Below are 12,548 nucleotides of genomic sequence, written 5' to 3' on the forward strand. Positions count from 1 at the left end.
ACCAGACTGTCCGGTGAGCCAGTGGAGCAATGACTAATTGACGCCAACGGTCGACTGCACAAGGCGCTCTGCGGTCAATAGTGCAAATGCAGAGGTCAGAGCACAGAAGTCAGAGGGCACCGAACTGTCCGGTGTGGCACCGGACTGTCCGGTACAGCAAGACAACAAGGCGCTCCAACGGTCAACTACTCTGAACCCTAACGGTTGCGCTGACGTGGCGCGCACCAGACAGTGCACAGTGACTGTCAGGTGGCGCACCGGACTGTCCGGTGTGCCCATCGCCAGCAGAAATCAGCCAACGACTAGAAGTGGTTGGGAGGCTATAAATACCCCCAACCACCTCATTCACTCACATCCAAGACTTCTGAAATGTTCATTCATTGAAAGAGCAAAAGCCCAACACTCCAAGACACAACCAAAGCAATCAATCCAATCAAAGTCCCCAAAATCAACTCTAGTGCATTAGGGCTTGTGAGAGGAACAATTGTGTTCTTTTGTTTCTCTTATCGCTTGGTTTGGCCTTTTCTTTTTCTCTTCTTATTCTCAAGAGACTTGTAATCGAAGCAAGAGACACCTAAGTGTGTGGTGGTCCTTGCGGGGTCTAAGTGACCCGTGAGATTAAGGAAAAGGCTCACTCGGTCTAAGTGACCTTTTGAGAGAGAGGGAAAGGGTTGAAATAGACTCGGCCTTTGTGACCTCCTCAATGGGGACTAGGTTCTTTGGAACCGAATCTCGGTAAAAAAATCATCGTGTTCACTCGCTTTGATTCTCGTTTGATTTGTTTTCCCTCTCTAATGTTCCCTTGCTAGTATTGATTTGAGTTGGCTCCCATACGTCATCCACATTCTTTGAGCAACTCTTAGCAAGAGAAACATCTTTTTGACTTGAATTTAATTCTAACGCTAACCCCGGCCTTAGTGTGTGTTTAAAGTTGATAAATTTCTGGTTTCGTCTATTCACCCCCCTCTAGGCAACTTTCAGAAGCAAAAGAAGGAAGCACAGAGAAGAGTACAACATATTGGAGTACAAGGACCCTTCATCAAGTCCAAATGGTCCCATGTGCCGATTACATTTTCTAAAGACGATCTTCAGCTTAAGGATTACCCTCACATTGATGACATGGTCATATCATGTGTTATTAAGGGGTTCTTGGTTCACAATGTCCTCGTAGACATGGGTAGTGCAGCAGACATTATCTTTGCAAAAACCTTCAGACAGATGCAAGAGCAGGATAACAAAATACATGATGCAACACACCCCTTGTGTAGCTTCGGAGGAAGGCAGATAGTGGCACTTGAAAAGGTAACAATGCCAATCACCTTTGGCTATGTGCATAATAGCAGAACGGAGCAAGTTGTATTTGACATTGTAGACATGGATTATCCTTACAATGCAATCAGTGGGCGAGGGACATTGAATGCCTTTGAAGCAATACTTCATCCAACATATTTGTGTATGAAGATACCATCAGACTAGGGTCCTATTGTTGTGCATGGAAGCCAAGAGGCTGCTAGAAGGGCCGAAGGCAAATGGACGGATTCCAGGGCCATTCACAATATAGACGTAGCCGAAGCTCACGAGCAGCATAAATACATAAGAGATAAAGTTGCTTCGGTGGATCAACCAAAGTCTATGCTTTTGTGTGAAGACATAGCTGAACAGAAAGTGTTGTTTGGATCCCAGTTATCTAAGGAACAAGAAAAGTCTTTGTTAAAGTTTTTGTTCAATAACAAGGGTGTCTTTGCTTGGTCAGCCAATGATCTTTGTGGTGTCAACAGAGATGTCATCGAGCACTCTCTCAATGTAGACCCAACCATCAGACTGAGGAAGCAGAAGCTTTAGAAAATGTCAGATGACAAAGTCGATGGTGCAAGAAACGAAGTGAAAAGACTCAGTGCTGGAGTGATAAGAGAGGTGACATACCCAGAGTGGCTAGCCAACACTATTATGGTGAACAAGGCCAATGGAAAGTGGAGAATGTGCATTGTCAGCAATAAGGCGTGTCCAAAGGATGAATTTCCTCTGCTAAGAATAGACTCCCTCATAGATGCGCCAGCTACTTCGGAGCTTATGACCCTGCTGGACTGTTACTCAAGCTATCATCAGATTTGCATGAAAAAAGAAGATGATCCCAAAACAAGCTTCATCACCCCCAGTGGAACTTATTGCTATCTTCGGATGCCTGAGGGGCTCAAGAATGCTGGAGGAAGCTTCAGCAGGATGACTTCCAAGGTCATCTGCACTCAAATTGGTAGGAATGTTTTGACATATGTTGATGATATCATAGTAAAAAGAAAATCACATTGCTGATTTGTAAGAAACATTTGCCAATTCCAGAAAGGCTGGCCTCAAGTTAAACCCGAAAAATGTGTCTTCTCGGTAAAGAAAGAAAAATTCATTGGATGTCTAGTATCAAGAAAGGGGATTGAAGCTTACCCAAACAAAATAGAAGCTATATATCGGATGGAACCACCAAAATCAAGAAAAGGTGCTTGGAGATTGACAGGCAGGCTGGCATCATTGAATAGATTTATTTCAAGATCAGCAGAAAGGAATCTGCCATTCTTCAAAGTACTAAAGTCAGCCGAAGTTTTTCAATGTGGACCGGCCCAACAAAAGGTCTTCGAAGATTTGAAACAATAGCTTATATAGTTGACAACCTTGACACCACCTTCATCAGAAGCCCCATTGCTATTGTATGTAGCTGCTTCCCACGCTGCATTCAGTGCAGCGTTGATTCAAGAAAAGCAAGAGGAACAAACAAAGAAACAAGTTTCAATTTATTTCGTTTCCAAAGTATTAAGTCCATCGAAAAGAAACTACACAGAGATGGAAAAGGTATTGTATGTTGTACTAATGGCCTCCAGGAAGCTTCGGCATTATTTTCAGTCCTATCATATAATAGTACCTTCATCCCAACCTCTAAAGGATGTCATAAGAAATAGAGAAGCTACAAGAAGGGTTGGCAAGTGGGCTGCAGAGTTGAACGAGTTCACCATTGACTTGTTAATAAATCTTCGATTCAATCTTAAGAAATAGCAGACTTCATTGTCGATTGGATGCCTAGGGCTCATGAAGAAGTACACCCAACAGATACCGAAGTCTAGACAATATTCTATGATGGATCATGGGGAACCTTCAACACATGTGCAACCGCTATTCTAATTTCACCATCAAAAATCAAAACCTGATATGCAGCCAGATTTGAGTTCAATTGTACAAACAACATTGCAGAATACGAAGTTGTCCTTTTGGGGCTTCGAAAGCTTAGGGCCATGGGGTGAAGAAGGGCAGTGCTTAAATCTGACTCTCAAGTCATCATAGGCCAGGTTGACAAAAGCAGTAAGGCAAGAGACTCGAAGCTTGAAAAATATCTTGACACAGTCTGAATTATGGAAGCCTCCTTCGAAGGATTTTTAGTAAAAAATATCCCAAGAAGAGATAATAAACAAACAGATTTACTAGCTAAATCAGCGGCACAGGGCTCCCGCTTTCCCAGAAGTATTCTTTGAAACTCTCAAGACACCTTTGGTCGAACTCATGGAAAGAGCGGTGCTTACAATTTCACCTATGCATAGCGAAGATTGGAGAACAGAAATTGTATCTTTCCTCCAGGGCAACTATCCTTCGGATGATAAAGTTTACATAAAAAGAATGCATGCCAGAACAAGGCCATATGTGATTATAGAGGGGGAATTGTTCAAACAAGTAGTTTGCTCCCCATTACTAAAATGCCTATCCAGAGCTGAAGGTCAAGAACTGATGAAGGAAATACACTCAGGAATATGCGGAGCCCACATTAGATCCAGGCCACTCCTTGGCAAAGTTTTTAGACAACGATTCTATTGGCCGAAGGCTGCTTCGGATGCAGCGGATCTGGTATAAAAATGTGAAAATTGTCAAAAGTGTGCCAGGGATCAGAAACAACCTTCATCTTTAACACAACTGATCCAGCCCACTTGGCCATTGCAAAGATGAGGACTAGACTTATTGGGCCAACTTCCACCAGCCCAAGGGAATTTGAGATATGTTGTGGTAGCAGTGGAATATTTTTCAAAATGGATCGAAGCTAAACCACTAGCTACGATAGCTTCGGCCATAGTTCAAAAGTTTTTCTGGCAAAACATTATTTGCCGCTTCGGTGTGCCGAAGGCTACCACAGTTGACAATGGAGCACAATTCGACTCTGAAGCATTTAAAACTTTTTGTGATTAGATTGGAACGAAGATCTACTTTGCATCAGTGAGACATCTAGAATCCAATGGTTTGGTAGAACGGGCAAACAGAATCATTATCACAGGGATAATGAAATCAATCTTTAATCTACCAAAGGGAAAGTGGCCAGACGAATTAGTAAAAGTGGTGCGGAATCATAACACTGTTGTCTCAAGGTCAACAGGGTTCACTCCATTTAAGCTTTTCTTCGGAGACGAAGCAATAACACCGGAAGAAGCAAAAACAGGATCGATAAGGACTCTAGCTTCGGCAGAAGACGAAGACACTTGTAAAGTATCAAAAGACACCATAGAAGGGGTCAGACTTCAAGCAATAGTTCATATCAATAAATAGCAAGCCGAAACAGTAAAGTGGTGGGACAGGAAAGTGAGATTAAAAAATATTAAGCCAGAACATTTGGTGCTTCGAAGAATAACCAACCCAGAAACAATGGGGAAGTTATAACTCAAGTGGGAGGGCCCCTTCTTGGTAGTATCTTTGTCAAGACCTGCATCGTATAGGTTAAGAGACATGGATGGGAATGATATTCCAAGATCCTAGAATGCAGACGAGCTTCGGAGGTACAATGTGTAACAACCATGTAATTATTCTTTCTTTTTCCTACGGCACCCTTTTCCTTTCAAGAGGGGAGAAAGGTTTTTAATGGGGCCATAGGTTGTAATTTTCATTTTCTTTCCGCAGCCCTGTCCAATACAAGGGCAAATTTTCCCCATATGTAAAATGTAAAGATCTGAGATTACACCATCGAGTGTAAAAATATGAAAAAGCTCCAAAGTCGTTCCTACGGGGATGCAGAGCAAAAATGTCGCCTAAGTAAAAGGTGAAGAAGCTCCAAAGTCATTCCTAAGGGGATGCAGAGCTTAGCTCCAAAGTCGTTGGGGATGCAGAGCTAAAATACCACCTAAGTAAGAGGTGAAGAGACTCCAAAGTCATTCCTAAGGGGATGCAGAGTCTGGGTGCGTATTTGAGTGGGTTTTTTTATCTTCGGCGTACACTTGCACATTTCATCACATCATATTTTGCATTCATACAAACATGCATTAGATATCTGTTGTTGGGGACTTGTTCTCAAATGCTAAGAATTAAGAACAAGGCAACATAAAAAGTGTTAAGTGTTAAAGTCCTTCGTCCTTCGAAGCATTATGTCCCTTCGGGAAATAATGAGTTTCGGACGAAGGTCATAAGAGACATACTTTCGTAAACATAACAACTAATGACGAAGGATTCATATAAAGCATGAAATATAATATAAGCATCATCATAGAATCATTTCTATTTTATTAACATGGAAAAATAGAAATGATTTCAAATTACAAATGTACCTTCGGTCCTGAGAGAAGATAAAAAGTACAAACGTGACGCAAAAGCAAATGCCAAGTCAGCGTGAACAGTACGGGAGTACTGTTCATCTATTTATAGACGCGGGACGCAGCCCACGTAAAATTACATTTATGTCCATTACATTTGTCAATGACTTATGGAAACCTGACAAGGTCCACGTAGTCTTTTCATCTTTAAGTCGGTTCCCCTCTCTGCTATCGCGACGAAGCTTCCCTGCGCACAGCTTCGGCTGTGCACCATCCTTCGTGGAGCTTGGTAATCAGCCCGTCCTTCGTCTGGTTCAGGCTTCGTCCTGACCGCACTTCATGTTCGTAATTCTGAGTCCGAAGGTACCTGTTCACATAATCCACTTGGAAAACATTGTTAAATCATGTTTTTGAGGACCTTCGGAGGACGAAGGCCCCCAACAGTAGCCCCTCGCAATATTAATTTGTTTGAAATAATAAATTCAGATTGCGATATGAACGAAGGCTTTATGCCGAAGGTCCGAAAAAACACCTTCCCTTTGCTAGAATAGCAACATTCAATGACAAGTGGGGTCTTTCAACTTTCAACGCATCAAGCGTATAAATACGGCCATACCGCAAACTTATTTTGCACGCTTTATGGCCAACCACTCTTGCTCACTCATTTTTTAGCTCTTGTGCACTGTGATCTGCTAAACTTTTAGCTTTGAAGCTTCGGCTTTGAAAACAGTTTTTTAGTGTTTCCGAAGATGTCTGAAGCTGCTAAGAAGGCTGCTGCTGAAATGAAGCTGAGTCTTGATGAAGAGAAGAACTTAGGGTTTCTTATAGCAATGTCGAAGACCAACACAGAAAAGATCACCAGGGAAATTCTGGAAGGGCTGTCTGAAGATACTGGTGACAGTGAAAGTTATGATGTGGACAGCGGTGGCGAAGACTTCGAAGATCGCCCCTGGCGACCAAGCCATTCAGTTTATGGTAAATCAACTATCAAAGAGAATCATCTTGTTAATATGAGAGGAAGGTATTTCCGGGATCTGTCCATTGTGAGGGCGGACGAAGGGGAAAAGACTTGTCCACACCCTGAAGAAAATGAAGTTGTGGTGTACCAAAGCTTTTTGAAAGCCGGATTGCGATTCCCCTTGAGCAGCTTCGTCGTGGAGGTGTTGAAAATCTTCGAAGTCTATCTTCATCAACTTACTCCAGAGGCTATTATAAGGCTAAATATCTTCGTGTGGGCCACGAGAAGCCAAGGTCTGAAGCCTGACGCAAGAAGCTTCTGTAATGTTCATGAATTATTATATGAAACAAAACCTTGGGGCAAAGAACAGTACCATAACAACTTTGGCTGCTACAGCTTCGTCTCTCGGTCCGGGGCAAGCTGTCCCGTACCAACCTTTCGGAAGAGATGGCCCGGGGATTGGATGACAGAATGGTTTTATGTGAAGAATGACTTATCAGTACGAGAAGACATCAAAGGTATAATTATGCGTCCTATTTGGCAAAGCTTCGGCCTTCGGAGGCCGAAGGTTGAAATGAACGAAGCCGCCGAAGAGTGCCAAAGAGCCTTCGGCGTTGTCTGCTCTTTTATAGGAACAAGGGACTTAGTACAAGAGCATATTGCCTTCAGGGTGTGGCCGCTTGCGGAGAAATGGGAAATGCCACAAGAAATCGTTAAAAAGGCCGACGAAGGTGGACTCGTCAGGTTTAAGTACACTTTTAAATTTGAAGATAAATTTATTGAGCCAGACGATGAGTGGTTGAAAAGCATTGACAATTTAAGTGATGAGCTGCTTGGGACATACTCGAAGGCCGAAGATACTGCAATGTCAGCAGCCTTCGGAGGCCGAAAAAAGAAAAGGCTGAATCGGGTATTTGATGCCATCGGGTTCGTCTACCCTGACTATTGCTACCCCATTCGAAGGCAGAAGAGAAAAAATACAACCTCTGCAAAAGAAGAAACTACAGCTGCTCCTAGCGAGCCAGAACCGAAAAGGAAGAAGATAAAGGTTCTTACTTATCGACCGCGTTATATTGAACCAGCTTCGGTGCCTGAGTTTACCGGAGAGACTTCTTCGGCCACCGAAGCTGAAAAACCAGCCGAGCCAACTTTGCTGCCAGAAGCCACAGAAACAGCCGAAATACCAACGAAGACAAAATTGGAGCAATCAAAAATTTTGTTATCAGAAACAAAAGAGAAGGCCGAAGCGCCATTCACAGAAAAAATGGAAGAGGTAAAGGAAGCAACCGAGGACTCCAAAACATCAGAAGTTTTGAGTCCTGTGGCAAACATTGAAACAGTAAGTAATCAAAAAGTGCCAGCAGTGACTCCGAAAAGAAGGAGAATGGCTAATGTGCTAGATGTGCTGGAAACGATCAAATCTTCAAGCACCCCTCCGAAGAAGGCTGCCGACACTCCTAAAACAACAGTCGAAGCTTCGGGTTCTAAAGCTCCAGAGCAAGATACTGAAGCCGAAGCTGGGCCCTCAGAGCCCTCAAAGGCAAAGACCTTGGAAAGTGAGGCAGAAAAAATAACAAAGCCAACTTTTGCTGAAGGAACTGGTGTTGTTACCCCCGAAGCATCCAAAATTCGTGATTATATTTTTCGTCATGCTTCGGGGAAAAAATTAACAGAAAAAGAAGAACAAGAGGCCCAACACTATGCCCAAAAGTTGAAATATCCAAAGGGGGCGTTGATATTTAATGGCAGTGGAGAAGAAGATTTCTTGTATTGCCTCCCCGACAGCAAGGAAATTTCTGTCTGTCAGGAGATAAGCAGAAGCTTCGGATTTCCAACTTTAGAAGACGGACTTTCGGTGCTGTCAAAGAACGATCTGGCTGACAGCCTAGCTTACAACAGTTTAAAGGTGCGACAAATGGAATTCTTATATTTTTGTTGAATTCAAAATTTTTCGTTTGTTTAAAACTATTAACACAGACATATTCCTGTCTGCAGGGCCTGATACTCAGCAATGCCCTCAGAGCACAGAAAGATGCTGAGGACGAAGGATGTACTATAGCCCTGAGCAACCTTCGTTCCGAAGTAATTGAACTGAGGAACGAAGGTCTCGAAAAAGACAAAATATTGCATTCCTTAATAAATAAAATAAAAGAAGACGAAGCTATTTTCAAAGGTCAGGCCGAAGCTCAGAAGTGTGAAATTGAAAACCTTCGTAAACAATTAGCCAGAGCTAAAGAGGAATGCATACTTGAAGAAACAAGGCGAGAACTCAGCGACCAATGGGCAAATCATTTAGAAGAAACTGTTAAAGAGCTTCGGTCAGCCAAGAAGAAATGCTTCGACAAATCTATAGAGTGTGTCAAGAAAATAAAAACTAACTTCGCCAGCGTTGGCGCATTTTCGCAAGAAGAAAACTTTATAAGAGGTAACCCCGAAGGTCCCCTGGAATGGATCAATCATGAGGCGGAGGCCTTCGAGGAAATCCTGAGTAGCCGCGGTGACATCTGCGCTTTTTCTGGTGCCAGAGGGATTGCCACTATTTTGGAGGGGAAAGGATGTGAACATGTAAAGATTTTATCGCAGTCCGAAGCCACCTTGTCCACTGAAGATATAAAAGATCCTTCAGCCGAAGCTAGCGCGGTTGGGGGAAAATTTTTCACCGACATCTGGGACAACGGTGGTAGAGAAATGGCCCAAGAAATCATTCAGAAAAGCGAGAAAGGGATTCATGAGGCTAGAAAAGTAGCCGAGGCTGCTGAGAAAAACGCAGAGCCCGAAGGGCAAATAGGTACTAGCGAATAGTTTTCATTGCATTATAACTTTTAATTTTATAGTTCGTTCGCGATCTGTAATAATGATGTAATAGTATCCCGTCCTCACTCAGATCCTACTAAAGCATCTTCGGGCCCTCAGCCTAAAGATGACGACGAAATTAAAAAGATGGCCGAAGCTATCATGGATCAGGTTGTCGATCGACTGCTGAACGAAGCTGCAGAGATAGTACTTAGAGAAGACTAAGTGCTATTGCAAAAAACATTTGATATATGATTTGTGTAATATTATGTAATCCTGTATGTAATATACTTGTTTTATGATTCAATTCTTTACGATGCATGAAACTTTAAACACGTACCATTTTTGAGTCTTCGACGAAAAAACACCTTCCCTTCTTTTCATGCTTCGTGAAGAAGAATTTATCATTTATCACGACAATATCCATAGTGTTCTGATAAGAAATATCCAAGCTTCGTAAAAATAATCTCCGAAGCTATACCTCGAAAATCAATATTGTTTCTCCCTGTAACTTGGCATGATTTGCCCTTTTTCAAAGCATTTTCCGAAGATCGATAACATGCCCCCTTCTTGTGCCACATGCAGCATGATGTATGATGATTATGCTATGCAAAATGATGTGATGATGTTATGTTATGCAGAATGATATTTTGTGCCGAAGATACGCACATTCCTGCAATGGGGCACAATCTTTTGTATCAATACTGACTTTTTCATTATAAGCCTCCCTTAGGAGCTTCTTCGCCTTTTACTTCAGCGGAATCAGCGTTTATTTTTCGCTGTAAGTTCTGCATCCCCTTAGGAACGTCTTTGGAACTTCTTCGCCTTTTACTTAGGCGGTATAAGCTCTGCATTCCCTTAGGAACGTCTTTGGAGCTTCTTCGCCTTTTACTTAGGCGGTATCAGCGTTGACTTTTCGCTGTATGCTCTGCATTCCTTTTGGAACGACTTTGGAGCAGAAAACTTACACTGCGCTCCCTTCGGAACGACTTTTTGTGACTTCGTCAGACTTACTCTGCGTTCCTTAGAACGACTTTTTGTTGCTTCGAAGGATTTTCGATAGTCCGAAGGTCCTTTTTATTATCACAAACCTGTGAAGAAAACATATTTTTCTTGTAGGAATCAACGAAACTAATTACATGAAACCTAAACAATGTCCTTTATTACAAAAAATAAAACTGAATGAAAAAGATTGCTATTAAGGTAGGATATTTGTCAATAGATGTGTTTTGACTCTGGCACGGTGCTGTTGACCGTGCGAGCTTCGGACTGTTCTCTGAAGTCCCTTTGATGTGGAGCATATTGGCTCCCTTCTGGCTGCTGGCCTTGTTGCAACGGAGGTGGAGGCGGGGGCTGTTGCCAGGAAGCTGAAGGCTGACTTGCCGAAGCAGCAGAGAGTGCAGGATGGTTGCCCACATATTCTGGGATGTAGGGCGGATGATACGAAGCAGTGTGCATGACCTGCTTCGGCTGAGCCTGTTGCGCGGCAGCTTCGGCTATCTCTTTTTGCTTCTGAATGGTAACATGACACATCCTGGTAGTATGACCTTTGTTTTCACCACAGAATAAGCAAAATATTCTTCTGGGTTGATCCCCGAATCTTCCGCCGAAGCCCCTAGCGCCTCTGCCTCTTGGAGCTGGTGGTCGGAAGGAGCTTTGCTGTTGCCCCGAAGCCTGTGAAGAGCACTGCGGTCTGTTCTGCTGACTCCCCTTATCATCATTCTGAGTGGAGTTGTGGATGGACCTGACATGCCTCGGATAGGATCTTCCTCCGAAGCCCCTGGTCATTTCGGAAAATCTGAAGGCCTCCTCCCTTCTTTGGCGAAAGTCATTGTCAGCACGAATGTACTCGTCCATCTTTTGGAGCAGCTTCTCCAGGGTCTGAGGAGGCTTCCTAGCAAAGTATTGAGCAGCAGGTCCAGGACGAAGCCCCTTGATCATGGCTTCGGTGACAATTTCATTGGGCACCGTTGGTGCCTGCGCCCTCAAACGCAAGAACCTTCTGACATACGCCTGAAGGTATTCTTCATGATCCTGAGTGCACTGGAACAAGGCTTGAGCAGTGACCGGCTTCGTCTGAAATCCTTGAAAGCTGGTCAATAACATATCCTTCAGCTTCTGCCATGAAGTGATCGTTCCTGGCCGAAGGGAGGAATACCAGGTCTGAGCAACACTCCTGACGGCCATAACGAAAGACTTTGCCATTACTGCAGCATTGCCACCATACGAAGACACTGTTGCTTCGTAACTCATCAAAAACTGCTTCGGGTCCGAATGGCCATCGAACATGGGAAGCTGGGGTGGCTTATAGGACGAAGGCCAAGGTGTAGCCTGCAGCTCAGCGGACAGAGGAGAAGCATCGTCGAAAACAAAATTTCCATGATGAAAATTATCATACCAGTCATCTTCATTGAAGAAGCCCTCCTGATGAAGGTCTTTTTGTTGAGGCCTTCGGTTCTGCTCATCGTGGGTAAGGTGACGGACTTCTTCAGAAGCTTCGTCTATCTGCCTCTGCAGCTCAGCTAGCCTGGCCATCTTCTCCTTCTTCCTCTGCACCTGTTGATGTAGCATCTCCATGTCCCTGATCTCTTGGTCTAGTTCATCCTCCTGAATCGTCGGGCTGACAGCCTTCCTCTTCTGGTTTCGGGCCTCCCGGAGAGAGACGGTCTCCTGGTTGGGGTCCAGCGGTTGCAGTGCTGCAGCCCCAATCGCTGAAGCTTTCTTCGGTGCCATAGCGAGGGTCTATAGCTTCCGAAGGTGTTCAAAAAACTCGAAGTGGAAGTGAGTTCACCGGAGGTGGGCGCCAATGTTGGGGACTTGTTCTCAAATGCTAAGAATTAAGAACAAGGCAACATAAAAAGTGTTAAGTGTTAAAGTCCTTCGTCCTTCGAAGCATTATGTCCCTTCGGGAAATAATGAGTTTCGGACGAAGGTCATAAGAGACATACTTTCGTAAACATAACAAGTAATGACGAAGGATTCATATAAAGCATGAAATATAATATAAGCATCATCATAGAATCATTTCTATTTTATTAACATGGAAAAATAGAAATGATTTCAAATTACAAATGTACCTTCGGTCCTGAGAGAAGATAAAAAGTACAAACGTGACGCAAAAGCAAATGCCAAGTCAGCGTGAACAGTACGGGAGTACTGTTCATCTATTTATAGACGCGGGACGCAGCCCACGTAAAATTACATTTATGTCCATTACATTTGTCAATGACTTATGGAAACCTGACAAGGTCCAC

This window comes from Zea mays, chromosome 8 (assembly GCF_902167145.1).
Source record: "Zea mays cultivar B73 chromosome 8, Zm-B73-REFERENCE-NAM-5.0, whole genome shotgun sequence".
NCBI lineage: Eukaryota > Viridiplantae > Streptophyta > Magnoliopsida > Poales > Poaceae > Zea > Zea mays.